The 15,581-nt window shown below is 40.5% G+C and overlaps 1 non-coding gene and 1 pseudogene across 1 annotated transcript; both read left to right on the top strand.

The window, feature by feature from the left end:
• Positions 1–6,388: 6,388 nt before the first annotated feature.
• LOC105714635 (histone H3.3A-like) lies at positions 6,389–7,338 on the top strand (annotated as a pseudogene).
• A 6,875-nt stretch (positions 7,339–14,213) lies between these two features.
• LOC135268597 (small nucleolar RNA U13) lies at positions 14,214–14,320 on the top strand. Its single transcript, XR_010336901.1, has one exon. It is a non-coding gene; the product is annotated as a small nucleolar RNA U13 (small nucleolar RNA).
• The last annotated feature ends 1,261 nt before the right edge of the window (positions 14,321–15,581 follow it).

Genomic DNA, 15,581 nt, shown 5'->3' on the forward strand with positions numbered 1-15,581 from the left:
GATAAAGCAATGTTAAAATTTTCCACTGTGGTTGTGAAATAAGTTCTCCTTTGGATCTGCTAATTTCTGCTTAATACACTTTGAGGCTTTATTGTTAGGTACACAGTGATTCTGATTGTTATACCTTCCTGATGAGTTCTGTTAACTCCTGTAGTGTCTAATCTGCTATTCAAGCCCTGCAGTGATGTTTTATCTCAAATATTATGGTTTTCATCTCTAGAGGTTCAATTTGGGCCTTTTTTATATCTTCCATGTCTCTATTTAACATGCTCAATCTTTCATCTACCCTCTCTATCATGTGAAATATACTTACAATAACTTTTAATGTTCTTATTTACCAATTCTGTTGTCTGTGCTCTTTCTCAATATGGTTTTATTAATTGATTTTTCCCATTGTTATGGATCAGAATTTCCTACTTCTTTGCATACCTAGTAAGTTTTGATTGGATGGCAGACATTGTGTATTTTACCTTGTTAGTTGCTGGATGTTTTTATATTCTTATAAATGTCTCAACCTTTGTTCTGGGACAGAGTTAAATTATTCTAAAACAATTGGATACTTTCAAGTCGTCGTCTTCTTTTTTTAAAAATGTCAATAGGTTTTTGGGGAACCAGTGATGCTTGGTGACATAGATAAGTTCTTTAGTGATGATTTCTGAGATTTTGGTGCACCCATCACCTGAGCAGTGTACACTGTACCCAATATGTAGTCTTTTATCCTTCACCCCTTTCCTCCCTTCCCCTGTCCCCAAAGTCCATTGTATTGTTCTTATGCTTTTGCATCCTCATAGCTTAGCTCCCACTTATAAATGAGAACGTATGATTTCCATTCTTGAGTTTCTTCACTTAGTATAATGGTCTACAACTCCATCCAGGTTGCTGCAAATGCCATTATTTTGTTCCTTTTTATGGCTGAGTAGTATTCCATGGTATATATATATATACCACATTTTATTTATCTACTTGTGGATTGATGGGCATTTGGGCTTATTCCATATTTTTGCAATTGCAAATTGAGCTGCTATAAATATGTGTGTGCAAGTGTCTCTTTCATATAATGACTTATTTTCCTCTGGGTAGATACCCAGTAGTGGAATTTCTGGATCAAAAGGTAGATTTACTTTCAGTTCCCTAAGGAATCTCCATACTGTTTTCCATAGTGGGTGTACTAGTTTACTTTCCCACCAGCAATATAAAGGTGTTCCCTTTTCACCGCATCCATGCCAACATCAATTATTTTTTAATTTTTTAAGTTATAGCTATTCTTGCAGGGATAAAGTAGTATCTCAATGTGGTTTTGATTTGCATTTCCCTGATAATTAGTGATGTTGAGCATTTTTTCGTGTTTGTTGGCCATTTGTATATCTTCTTTTGAGAACTGTCAATAGAAAGACTCATGGTAGATGCAATCCTGCACCACCCAACTTTCTCTTCCAGACTAAAAGACCTAATCCTCCAGGTGCTGGGTGCTGGGAGCTGGGACTACTTCTAGGAGACAATGCTCAAATGTCAGAAATGTCAGTCCTCTCCAGGAATTGCCCTTAGCTGAATAGAGCTGCTTTACTCACAAGGTTGCACTACTTCGTGAGGACAGCCTGCATCCAATGATTGGGTGATGCAGGACTACAAAGAACCAGTCTTCTCATCCCCATGGTGGACAATTCTAAAGTTACATCTTAGTCTCAGAGTTCCCCATGGTAGGATAATCAACTCATCCTAGTTTGCCAGAGACTATCCTGGCTTTAGCATTGAAATTTCCACATCCTGGGAAACTTTCAAGTCCTGGGCAAACCAGGACAATTGGTAATTCTTTTCATGAGGTGGCTGAAGTCTTAGCTGAGACTCCATCATAACTTACCTTCTCCCTCTGCCCCGTCCTGCTTCCATCCCCTCCACTGGTGCTGATCCCAAGGGTACTCCCTGATAAGCCTCCTGCGTACTAATCTCCATCCCAGTCTACCTCCCAGGGAAACCGACCCATAACACTCACGTCTTTTTAAATTTTATTATAGAAAATTGTCAGATATTTTCCTCTTTAAAGATTGTTTTTGTCATATTCCCTCTCCTTTTCTGCAGGAATGCTCACTAAATGCATGTTGAATTTCTTTTTCCTCCATTTCTCTTAATTACCTTTTTAAATTTTCTGTGTTTCTTCTAGCTTTGAATTTACTAATTTTGTCTTTATCTGGATCTAATTTTCTGTTTAACTCATCTACTGACTTTTACACCTTAATAACTTCCTTTATCTGGCTTTGAAGACACCATAGTCATGTGGTTTTCTTCCTGTATTTCTGGTTGCTCTGTTTCAGTCTCATTTGCTGGTTCCTCTTGTTCTTCCCTACTTCTCAATGATGAAGTCCCCAGGGCTCAGTCCTTGGACCTCTTCTCTTTTTTACAATCTAAACCACTTTCCAGATGAAGTCATGAGTCTTATGACTTCAAATACCATAGATATGTGGATAATTTTCAAATTTATATCCTTAGCTCAGACCCCTCCCCTAAATTCCAGACCCCTATACCTAGCTGGTTATGAGATAGCTCCACTTGGAAGTTTAAAAATGGAGCTCCTGATCTTCATTCCCAAACCCTGCCATTTTTCCTATCTCGTTTAATGAGATTATAGGAGGTATTCAGATAATACAGATGTTCAGTTTAAAAATCTTTAACTCCTCTTTGTCTCACCCTGCAAATACTGCAAATCTTAAGAGTTTTACCTAAAAATAGATCTGGTCCAAGTCACCATCATTTCTTGCCTGGATTATTGCAATAGTCTCCTGACTGGTCTACCTGCAGTCTATTCTCAATATGGCTCCCAGAGTGATGCTGTGAAAGTTAGTCAGATCTTTACATCTCTCTGCTCAGAACCCTCCAGTGGCTCCCTTGTCACTGGAGTAAAACCAAAGTCTTCACTGTGGCCTGCAAGCCTCTGCATGATTTGGCCCGCTGTTATGTCATGAAATCATCTCCCCCTACTCTTTCTCTCTCTCTCACACACACACAGACACACACAGACACACACACACCCCACTCTGCTTCTATCCACACAGCAAGCAAGGCTGAAACACCAGACATGTTCCCCACTTAGGTCTTTGTTCTGGCTGTTTCCTCTGCCTGAAAAGTTCTTCCCGATACAACTTGGCTTGCTTTCTCACTTTTTCAGGAGTGAAATAAAAATCACTTTCTCAGTGAGGCTTTCTCAGACATCCTATCTAAAATTTCAACCACCCTCCTCCCCTTTCTTTTCTTTCTTTCTTTCTTTTTTTTTTTTTTTGAGACAGGATCTCATTCTGTCACCCAGGCTGGAGTGCAGTGGCATCATCATGGCTCACTGCGGCCTCAACCTTTCAGGCTCAAGCGATCCTCCCTGCTCAGCCTCCCCAGCAGCTGAGACTACAGATGCACATCACCACACATGCATGGCCTTAACTCCCTTTTTGATATTTCATAATCCCTTCCCTACTTTATTTTTTCTGTGTAGCACTTATCCCTACCTAACACGCTACACATGATATTTATTATCTGTCATCTTCATTAAAATGTAAACTACTAGGACAAGGATTTTTGTCTAGTTTGTTCACTGCAACATCCCCAGAGCCTCTGTGTGTCTGGCACGTTGTATGAGCTCAAGAAATATTTGACGAATGAATAAATGAGTTACTCTATTTTTCATTTCTTGAAGTTTGATTTGGTTCTTTCTTCAAATCGGCCTACTCTTATTTAAAAGTGTCCTGTTGCTTTTTAGTTTATAGTGATTAGTAGCATGTGCTTTGGAACTAAACTGAGAGGGTTCAAATCCCAGCTCTGCCGCTCTAATAGCTTGTGTAACCGTGGGGAAATTTCCTAACGTCTCATCCGCAAAAGAGAGAGAGCGATAGTATCTACTTCACAGGGGCTTTGTGAAGATTGAATGAGTTAACGTTTTGCGAAGCCTTTAGAACAGTATTATATGTTTGCTATCATTATTATTATCAGCATCATTTCTTTAATCATTTAAAATCAACTTATTTATAACATCCTCTAGATTCTCTATTATTTTGACTTTGGGTAAGTGCCAATTTTTCTGTTTCTTTCTTATGCTACCTCTCTACTGATAAACTCTAATCACCACGGAGCATCAGGAGCCAGTCTGTAGTCTGACCAAATTAGTTATTAACTCAGTCCAGCAAGGGAGGCCACTCCAGGGGAACTGTGGAATGCCGCTCCAAAAAGGAAGACAGGAAGCTGATGAAGAATTCTGAAGATTCTTTTCTTTTCTTTTTTTTTTTTTGAGACGAATTCTTGTTCTATCTTGCCCAGGCTGGAGTGCAATGGCACAATCTCGGCTCACTGCAACCTCCACCTTCCAGGTTCCAGCAATTCTCCTGCTTCAACCTCTTGAGTAGCTGCGATTACAGGCATGCACCACCACCATGCCTGGCTATTTTTTATGTTTTTAGTAGAGACGGGGTTTCACCCTGTTGGCCAGGCCGGTCTCGAACTCCTGACTTCATGATCCACCCTTCTCTGCCTCCCAAAGTGCTAGGATTACAGGTGTGAGCCACTGCACCCCGCCCGAATTCTGAAGATTCTAAGGGAAGTAGGCATCAATTCTGGATTGGTTGCTCCTACTCTGGTTGGGGTGGGGTCGGTTAAGAGAAGTGGGGAATTAACTAGGTATTGGGTGCTGCTGTGAGGTAACAGAAGCTCAGCAATTGGGTCCCCAGCAACAGATGGGAGTTTGGTAGGAAGGCAGTCATCACTCAGAGAGGGGGTCTTTACAGCATTTCACAGCTGCTGACTGATTTTGAGTGAAGCAATGTTCCTGTGAACTTTGCACCTGGCTTTATTGATGTCTGTCTGGCCTGAATTGACAGTTGCTTTTTCTTTGCTTTCTTCTTCCAATCCAACCTAATTTTCACTCTTTAAATCTTAGACAGGATTTGGCTCTCACCAGTATAGTAGGATATTTGTAATTTTTTATGGTGAACTAGTCTTTGGCAGGTTATTTCTTCCTATGGCAGCCCTTGAAACTCTTGAGTAGCAGCATTTTCTCCGTGGAAATGATTCACACATTTGCTTCTGCCAGAATGCTGAGTGTCTCAATGACCCTCACTCCTATGCACACAGCACAGACTCGGGGTGTTTAGATTTCTCTGCATCACGTTTTCCCCCTCATGTTCGGACCTTAAACAAGTGGTGAGGTTCCTGGCTGATTCCCAGGGCCCATGTTCAATTTTTCTATCCCCATTTAAGGAGGAAGAGTACTATAGGCCTTATTATTATTTTTTGTTGTTGTTAATATATGGAGTCTCACTATGTTGAGGCTGGCCTCAAACTCCTGGGCTCAAGCAGTCCTCCTGCTTCAGCCTCCCAAGTGGCTGGGACTACAGGCATGCACCACCATGGCAGCTCAAGGCCTTAAATTTTATGCAGAGCTCACTGCCTTCCTCCTGTCCTCTCATGGCTATTAGCCCCTGGCCCTAACTCCAGATCCATATTCTTCTGGGCTACTATGACATCGGATCAGCTAGCCGTTCTGCCTTTGATGTCTCTCTTCATTCCTAGCATTTGGAGATTTATTTGGATTATATTTTATTCCACATCTTTGTATTTGTTATAGAACTGGGCCCGCCTCCACAGTAGTTTGGTTGACTCAATTCTGATGCTAGAATCTCAATGGTGATTAAAAGCTCAGGCTCCGGGGATAGACCTGGGTTTAAATCCTGGAGTCCATGGTTATTTTTTCTATGACCTCAGTAAACTCTTTAGGTGTCCTTCTCCTATCTATAAAATGAGAACAATGACATTGACAATTCAATTGACAATGACATTGTTCTCATTTTATAGACAGGAGATTCTACTAAATGAGGTAGTAAATAGAAACACACACACACACACACACACACGTGTGTATATATGTAAATTCCAAGTAAAGAAAAAAAAACAAAGAAACACATATATAAGAACTCAGTAGCCAGACACGGTGACTCACACCTGTAATCTCAGCACTTTGGGAGGCCGAGGCATGTGGATCACCTGAGGTCAGGAGTTCAAGATCACCCTAGTCAACATGGCGAAACTATGTCTCTACTAAAAATACAAAAATTAACCAGGTGTGGTGGCACGTCCCTGTAATCCCAGCTACTCAGGAGGCTGAGGCAGGAGAATTGCTTAAACTCAGGAGGCAGAGGTTGCAGTGAGCTGAGATCACTCCACTGCACTCCAGCCTGGGCAACAGAGCAAGACTCTGTCTCAAACAAACAAAAAAAATACAAAACTCAGTAGAAGCAGCCGCCGCTGCGCCGCCGTCGCTCTCCAACGCCAACGCCAGCGCCACCGCCAGCGCCACCTCTCGCTCGCCGAGCTCCAGCCGAAGGAGAAGGGGGGTAAGTAAGGAGGTCTCTATACCATGGCTCGTACAAAGCAGAGTGCCTGCGTATCTACTGGTGGTAAAGCACTCAGGAAGCAACTGGCTACAAAAGCCGCTCGCAAGAGTGCGCCCTCTACTGGAGGGGTGAAGAAACCTCATCCTTAGAGGTCTGGTACTGTGGCACTCCGTGAAATTACACGTTATCAGAAGTCCACTGAACTTCTGATTCACAAACTTCCCTTCCAGCGTCTGGTGCGAGAAATTGCTTAGGACTTTAAAACAGATCTGTGCTTCCAGAGCGCAGCTATCGGTGCTTTGCAGGAGGCAAGTGAGGCCTATCTGGTTGGCCTTTTTGAAGACACCAACCTATGTGCTATCCATGCCAAACGTGTAACAATTATGCCAAAAGACATCCAGCTAGCACGCCGCATACGTGGAGAGCGTGCTTAAGAATCCACTATGATGGGAAACATTTCATTCTCAAAAAAAAAAAAAAAAAAAATTCTCTTCTTCCTGTTATTGGTAGTACTGAACGTTAGATAATTTTTTTTCCATGGGGTCAAAAGGTACCTAAGTATATGATTGCGAGTGGAAAAATAGGGGACAGAAATCAGGTATTGGCAGTTTTTCCATTTTCATTTGTGTGTGAATTTTTAATATAAATGAGGAGACGTAAAGCATTATTAATGCAAATTAAAATGTTTCAGTGAACAAGTTTCAGCGGTTCAACTTTATAATAATTATAAATAAACCTGTTAAATTTTTCTGGACAATGCCAGCATTTGGATTTTTTTAAAACAAGTAAATTTCTTATTGACGGCAACTAAATGGTGTTTGTAGCATTTTTATCATACAGTAGATTCTATCCATTCACTATAGTTTTCTAACTGAGTTGTCCTACATGCAAGTACATGTTTTTAATGTTGTCTGTCTTCTGTGCTGTTCCTGTAAGTTTGCTATTAAAATACATTAAACTAAAAAAAAAAAAACTCAGTAGATACTGTTATTATTATTACTATCAATATAGAAAATTGAAGAAATAAAAAATAAAAAAGAACAGGAAAGAAAATGGTGTGTGCCACCTGGTGGCAAGACTTACCTCCTGATTTGGGAGGTAAGACACATTCTACCTATAAGTACAGAATCCACACACATTCAATTGATCCCCAAAAGCCTCTGATTTCCTCAGGAAGGTTCTGAAAAATGCCTTCCTCTTGTTACTTTACCCGGAACATGGCTTAAGTCTTTGGCTGCTGGAAATGGAAGAGCTGCCTTTGAATATGGGAGTTCTGACCAGCTACTTCTGTGTTCTGTGTTTTGTGATGTGTTGTGTCAGTGGGTTAGTGCTTTTCTGCTTCCTCTTAAGTAGAATAACTTTCTCTTTGATGACTTCTGAAACAGAACTTCCCCCTTCCCAACACACACAAGTGTGCAGACACAGGAGCACACCAACCAGGCAGTACACCAAAGTCACAACACTTCATTCATAACACCATTAAATTATAGTTTAGATGATCATCAGGAGTGCAATGCCATGTGAGCTAGACGTATTTATTCCCCACACGTGCCTGATTTTGGAAATCCGACATCTTCTCTAAATAAGTACCTCTTCCTCTCAACTCTCACTTTCTCAATAAAGATAAATGCGACACTTGCACACATACTCAGTTTCTATCCCTAAATTTCCCTGACAGGGAAGTCTAATAGTCCAAAGATATCTGTCTATGTGTCTAGCTATCAAATGCTTCTGGATTCTAAATTCACACATTATGAAGATTAAATGGCAAAGCATGCATGGATGTATCTAACCCTCATCTGGTACTCAGTCAGCTCTCAATAAATGTTGGAACTGGGGCTGGGCGCAGTGGCTCACACCTGTAATCCCAGCACTTTGAGAGGCCAAGGTGGGCAGATCATAAAGTCGAGATTGAGATCATCCTGGCCAACAAGGTGAAATGCTGTCTCTACTAAAAATACAAAAATTAGCTGGGCGTGGTGCACGAACCTGTAGTTCCAGCTATTCGGGAGGCTGAGGCAGGAGAATTGCTTGAACCTGGGAGGCGGAGGCTGCAGTGAGCTGAGATTGTGCCACTGCACTCCAGCCTGGCGGCAGAGCAAGACTGCATCTCAAAAAAGAAAATGTTGGAATTGAACACGTCCCTACCCTCTACCTACTGATGCTATCTAAGGTAGATTTTTAGAATTGTTATCTAAGGTGGATTTTTAGAATATGCAAATCATAATTCCCTAGTGCATTTGTCTTCAAAGGTTTTATATATATGTGTGTGTGTATATATGTATTTTATGTGTGTGTGTATGTAAATGTTGACCTGCCAGTCACTGTTTCTGTTTCTCAGAGTCAGCATAAACTTTGGGAAACCAAGAGTGATTTATATTCTGTACTCTGAATCCTCCCCGACCAGAAGGTTTTACACTTTGCATAGATTCTTCTTATACACATGCCGATGTTCATGGCTGGCTTTGGTGTATCACCCATAGCATGAACCTTGAAGGGCCTGGGGGGAATTGTGTTGTTCCCCTCTCCATGTCAAATATTACAGATAGGCCCACTCAGCTCCATTCCAACTCTCAGCAAAACTTCTGTGTTGTTCTGAGCTATAAGTGGTTGAGAATATCCTACCATGGGTTATATGTTCCCAAAGTTGATAAGCTTTTATAGGATTCCAAGGCAGAAACAAGTGGGGTAAATTTTCCAGCTAATATGGCTTGCTAAATGCTTCAGATAAAAAAAGAAAGGCTGGGCCAGGCGCGGTGGCTCACACCTGTAATCCCAGCACTTTGGGAGGCCGAGGCGGGTGGATCACGAGGTCAAGAGATCGAGACCATCCTGATCAACATGGTGAAACCCCGTCTCTACTAAAAATACAAAAAATTAGCTGGGCATGGTGGCGCGTGCCTGTAATCCCAGCTACTCAGGAGGCTGAGGCAGGAGAATTGCCTGAACCCAGGAGGCGGAGGTTGCGGTGAGCCGAGATCGCGCCATTGCACTCCAGCCTGGGTAACAAGAGCAAAACTCCGTTTCAAAAAAAAAAAAAAAGAGAAAGGCTTTTAATTTCGTAGACTCCTTTAGAGTTTGAGTTCTGAGTTCATCAAGGAAACTCACTTAGGGGTTCAAAAGGCAGGAATAAGGTGGGGGCCATAATTCTGCTACTCTCTGTCATTCTCCCAGGCATATGGAGATAAATTAAGTTCTGGGACAGAAGTGGGAAGAGTCCCAGTGTCTGGTTCTTAGCTTTGTGGGTGTCAGGAATGATGTGATTCTAGTACTTCCTGATTTCCCAACTTACTGTAGTGACAGAAGCAGCAGCTCCCTCATAGGCCACTCCTGCCATCTTGTTCTGGGGAGTCATTCTTGGAAGGTTACCCTACAGTTCTTCCTACAGCCCCTCAAACAATTTTTTAAGTATCTAATTTTCTTGTCAAGGGATCATTTGTTTAAATTAGCCCTAGTGGTTTCTGCAACTGAACCCTGATGGAAAGACCCCTTCTCTCATCACCCCCATGCTATCTCAACCAAGGCTGGTGACTCTAACTCTAGCTGGAAAATTTACTCCACTTGTTCCTTCCTTTGAATCTCACAGAAGCTTATCAACATTGGGAACATATAACCCAGTGCAGGATATTCTCGATCACTTATAGATCAGAATAATACACTTAGAAGTTTGTCCTGATAAAAAGTTTTGACTGTGTGGAAAAAAAGAAAGAAACCAAAAGGACTATGGGTGTAGTGGGCACCTTTTTAGAGGAGTTGCCACCGCGGGAGAGAAACAGATGCTGAGCCGGAAGGTAAATGTTCCCACCTCCACACTTTTACCCCACATTTCCCCTGATGATGATGGGGTCTGGTTTTAGAGCAGAATGTCACCATCAGGGAAGCCAAGTAAGTGAGAAAGTGGCTGGAAGAGTCACCCATCCCAACCATCCTTCTTGCCTGAATCTGTAGCCATAATGCAGATTTTCCAAAATGCTGTTTTGCAAGAGTTTGCTTGGAGTTCTAAAGAAAAAAAACCCTACTAGTATGTTTGTTCTCATCCTAAGTGTTCTTGCAGGGGAAGTTTTTTTTAATTTAAAAATAAAATGTAGTTATTTTTATTTAAGACAATTCCCCATCTTGAATACATTTATATTTTTTTCTTCTCCCATTTACAGCCTGTTTCCTGAAAAATGTTGAGAAGATTTAAGTGTCTAATATTTTCCAAGGCCATCTCATGATTCATCAGTTTATTGTTTGTTAAGTATCAGCCTCAAGAAACTGGCTTAAATGGGAATGTTGATCTGGATTGTCTCTTCTGATTTACTTCACAGATGATGGGAGAATGAATTAAAAGATTAAAAAGTCAACATTTTGCTGAGTCATTTGAATAACAAAGAGGTCCTGTGAGAACCAAGTGAGGCTAAACAGGCAATCCTTGTCCTATGTTATAGAATCACATATTAATAGAATTTGTGATGGGAAGGGGCCTTGGGCCTGTCACCTCATTTCACAGAAGAAACTGAGCCTTAGAGAAGGGAATGACTAACTCAGGATCGCCAGTGACCACCGGCAGAGCTGGGAGTAGAATTCGGGTCTCCTGAGATTTACCCTCATGTGCTTTCTCTCCTGCCTTACTTATTTTTGTGTGTGCCCTTTTTGATCACACTTCCCTTTCTTGCTTTCTGGCCTTTTGTACTTTAGTAGGAGTCCGATGCCTTTCTGAGTATTTCTGCTTATAAGAAATACAGAGATCATTTAAGAAACTGAGAATTTCCATCTCACTTAGAGCTCCATAGATGTCAGGACTCCTATTCACATGGGACAGATGAGAAAGAGAAAAGTTCAGAAGAGAGTTTCACTTGCCAGTGTCCACACAGCTAAGGTTAGACTTCAGACCTCCTGAACAACCAAGTTGATGTCCTTCTCAACACATTAAAATAGGTGGCCTGGTACATTACATGAATGTTCTGTTCTTTTGTTTAAAGAAGTATGTAGGAAGCAGAATTTGGTCTAATTAAAGGCCATTGAAGGCGGATTAATAAAGTACAAAAAGGGTGTCGTTAAAAGAAGCTGTCCTCTAAAAGGCAAGTCAATGGCAGTTACCTTTCCAGAGTGGACATTAGAAAGTGGTTCCTGTGTAATTTTCCAATCATTTAACCCAAAGATTCCTGTCTATAGAGTACATGAGGGTCTGCATGTGCTTTTGTGATGGCCTGAATCAAGGTTGACTTGAGCAAAAAGTTGCTCAAGGCCTGTGATCATTGTTTAAATTATGAAAGTAGCATAAGCAGCTGGGCGTGGTGGCTCACGTCTGTAATCCCAGCATGCTGGGAGGCCGAGATGGGCAGATCATGGGATCAGGAGTTTGAGACCATCCTGGCTAACACGGTGAAACCCGATCTCTACTAAAAAAAAAAAAATACAAAAATTAGGCGGGCATGGTGGCAAGTGCCTGTAGTCTCAGTTGCTAGGGAGGCTGAGGCAGGAGAATCGCTTGAACCCGGGGGGCGGAGGTTGCAGTGAGCCAAGATTGTGCCATTGCACTCTAACCTAGGCAACAGAGCAAGACTTTGTCTCAAAAAAAAAAAAAAAAAAAAGAAAGGAAAAAAATGTACCCATGGTTCTACCATCAAGCATGTTATTGTTATTATTTTACACATTTTCTGTCTTTTTACCAGAAGTGTCTTTACATAGTTTATGGTCTTCCTCTAATTTTCATAGCATACTATGACCTTGCATTACACTTTCCCTTATGACATTAGATCATACACATTTTTCTCGTAAAACTTTGTCTTCGTGAGCATCACATCTAATGGCTGTAAAAAGGTCCACCTCATGGGGCGTCTCATAAGGTGCTCGTGATCCTCTGGAGGATCCATGAACATCATTCCAGGGGGTCATACTGTCAAAGGTATCAATGACATTTGTTTTAATTTCAAAAAGTAAAAAGTAGCTTAATTTTTTATTTAAAACATTGTCCCTTTAAAGCCGAGCAGCATGAAAGCCGCTGGGTGTGTGTCACGTGGATACACACAGGGTTAGTGGAGATGATAAACCAGTCCCTCAGTCCATACCCCACTCAGCACAACACACTGGGCACTAACACCTAAGAAGTCTGTTAGACAGTTATAAATTGTCTTTAGTCATTACTGCATTATTAGGTCCATACTCATAATGGATTACAGGTTAAAAACAGAAAGAATAAGGAATATTGTTACTAAAGTATAATAAGTTAATGAGAATCATTAAAATCATAATTCTACATGGATGCATGCTATAACATGGATGAACCTTAAAAACATTATGCTGGCTGGGCGTGGTGGCTCATGCCTGTAATCCCAGCACTTTGGGAGGCTGAGGTGGGAGGATCACCTGAGGTCAGGAGTTTGAGACCAGCCTGGCTAAAATGGTGAAACCCCATCTCTTCCAAAAATACAAAAATTAGCTGGGCATAGTGGCAGGCACCTGTAATCCTGCTACTCAGGAGACTGAGGCAGAAGAATTCCTTGAACCTGGGAGGCGGAGGTTGCAGTGAGCCGAGATCGCACCGCTGCACTCCAGCCTGGGTGACAAAAGTGCGAAACTCTGTCTCAAAACAAAAACAAAAACAAAGCAAAAATAAAAACTTTGCTAAGTGAGATAAGTCAGACATAGAAGGCCACATATTGTACGATTCCTTTTATGTGAAATGCCCAGAATAGGGAAATCTGTAGAGATAGAGAGCAGATTAATGGATGCTAGGGGCTGAGGGAAAGGAAAATGGGGAATGGACTGCTTAATAGCTACAGGGGTTTCCTTTGGAGTGATGAAAATGTTCTACAACGAGATACTGGTGATGGTTGTACAACATTGTGAATGTACTAAATATCAATAATGGTAAATTTCATGACATGTGTACCACAATAAAAAATTATAATTCTAAAAATTTTCCTTGAGATAGTTCTTACCAGATATGTAAGTTGCATTTATTTTGTAATTCTAGTAGCAAACATCAAAACATGTCTGATACTCTAAAACCTGTTTTAAGAGTGGGGAGGAGTATCTTAGTTTATTTTCTGTTGCTATAACCAAATACCACAGACTGGGTAATGTATTTAAAATGGAAGTTTATTTAGCTCATGGTTATGGAGGCTGGGAAGTCCAAGAGCATGGTACCAGCATCAGATGAGGGTCTTCCTGGTGGGTCATAACATGGTGGAAAGAATCCCATGCCAAGACAGAGCAAGTTGCTAGTTCAGGTCTCTCTCCCTCTTCTTATAAATCTACTAATCCCACTATGGGATCCCACCCTGATTACCTTATCTAATCTGAATTACCTCCTGACCCTATCTCCAAATGCCATGAACATATAAATTGGAGATTAAATTTTCAGCAAATGAAATTTAGGGGACAGCTGGGCATGATGGCTCACATCTGTAATCCCAGCACTTTGGGAAACTGAGGTAGGTGGATCACTTGAGGTCAGGAGTTTGAGACCAGCCTGGCCAACATGGTAAAACTCTGTTTCTACTGAAAATACAACAATAAGCTGGGCATAGTAGCGAATGCCTATAATCCCAGCTACTTGGGAGGCTGAAGCAGGAGAATTGCTTGAACTTGGGAGGTTGCAGTGAGCTGAGATTGCACCACTGCACTTTAGCCTGGGTGACAGAGTGAGGCTCTGTCTCAAAAAAAAAAAAAAAAATTTAGGTGACATATTCAAACTATAGCAAGAAAGAAACAATTCATTTACTAGGAATAATGATTATCCATACTCAAATTCCATTTCCAAATGTACTTGTAGAAAATTGTTTGCTGATGACAGCCTGAAATCACTCTCATCTCTGTTTTGAAACAAAATATAAAATGTCCAAAAATAAAACAGTTGAGATCCGTTTGTGATTCATAAGTGTTATGCTTGGGTTTTTATGCTAATGTGTGAGATGTGACTCCTTCAAACTTCCTTGTTATGACATCAGCACATTACTCATCTGATGTGAAAAAAATTTTTTAATTAAAAAAGTTGATATTTTAAGTTAAAATAAATTCTAAACATTAGGCAATCACAATAGCTTTTGTCTTTTTTACTGCCGTAGCATGTAGTTACTTTTATTTTATTTTCGAGACAGATTCTCACTTGGTAGCCCAGGCTGGAGTGCAGTGGTTTGATCTTGGCTCACTACAACCTCTGCCTCCTGGGTTCAAGCAATTCTTATGCCTCAGCCTCCCAAGAAGCTGGGATTACAGGCATGTGCCACCACATCCAGCTAATTTTTGTATTTTTAGTAGAGACAACGTTTCATCATGTTAGCCAGGTTGGTCTCGAATTCCTGACCTCAGGTGATCCACCTGCCTTGGCTTCCCAAAGTGCTGGAATTACAGGCGTGAGCCACTGTACCTGGCTGCGTGTAGTTACTATTAATCTATACTGAATATAGGTTTGATCCCTAAACCAACCATAATAAACAATTCCATTTAAAAACATAAATCACAAATTATGTTTCATCTTACATAATTGATTTAACGTATATGTCACATGTTAAATAGAAAGTTGAATTTTGTCTTAATAACATGAATGTCATTGAAAATTAATCTTTTTTGTAGAATTTTAATACTATTTTTACACAAAAAATATTTTACAAAAAATTGTAAAACGTGTATCAATGAGCAAATATTTATAAGTGTAATATTCTAAATAGTTTTGAAGTGCCTGTAACACTGCCTTGAGCAATGCCTGGCACATGATAAGCATTATATGTGTTTGTTAAATAAAAAGAAAACAAAATTACAGAATATTTAAAAATACTACAAGTTTTATAAGTATATATGTATATATATGAATTGATAAAGGACATTTGCATAGTATATAGATATATATATATATACACACACACATTGGAAAATACAGATTTATGTAATCATTCTCCATTGTTGGCTGTTCAAGTTACTGCCAGTGTCTTGTTTTTTAAAGGATTACTATGATGAACATTTTTCAAGCATAAAGACGTTTCAGTAGTTTATGTTATTTTCGTGAGGTATCTTCACAGAATAGGGTAACTGGTGCAAAAGTTGTGATGACATGTATTACTTTCAATATGTGTCATAGTTGCTAATATTATCTTAGTGGCACTTAGCATAAGGAAAATATAATGCCCCAACTCTGAGTCAGGCTCTGTTGCAAGAGGCTTTACCAAACTTATTGCTGTGGTTGGAATATTTGTTTCCTCCAAAACTTATGTTGGAATTTAATCTCCAACA

Source organism: Aotus nancymaae, unplaced genomic scaffold (assembly GCF_030222135.1).
Source record: "Aotus nancymaae isolate 86718 unplaced genomic scaffold, 86718_ANA_hifiasm-v0.15.2.pri h1tg000040l, whole genome shotgun sequence".
Classification (NCBI taxonomy): Eukaryota; Metazoa; Chordata; class Mammalia; order Primates; family Aotidae; genus Aotus; species Aotus nancymaae.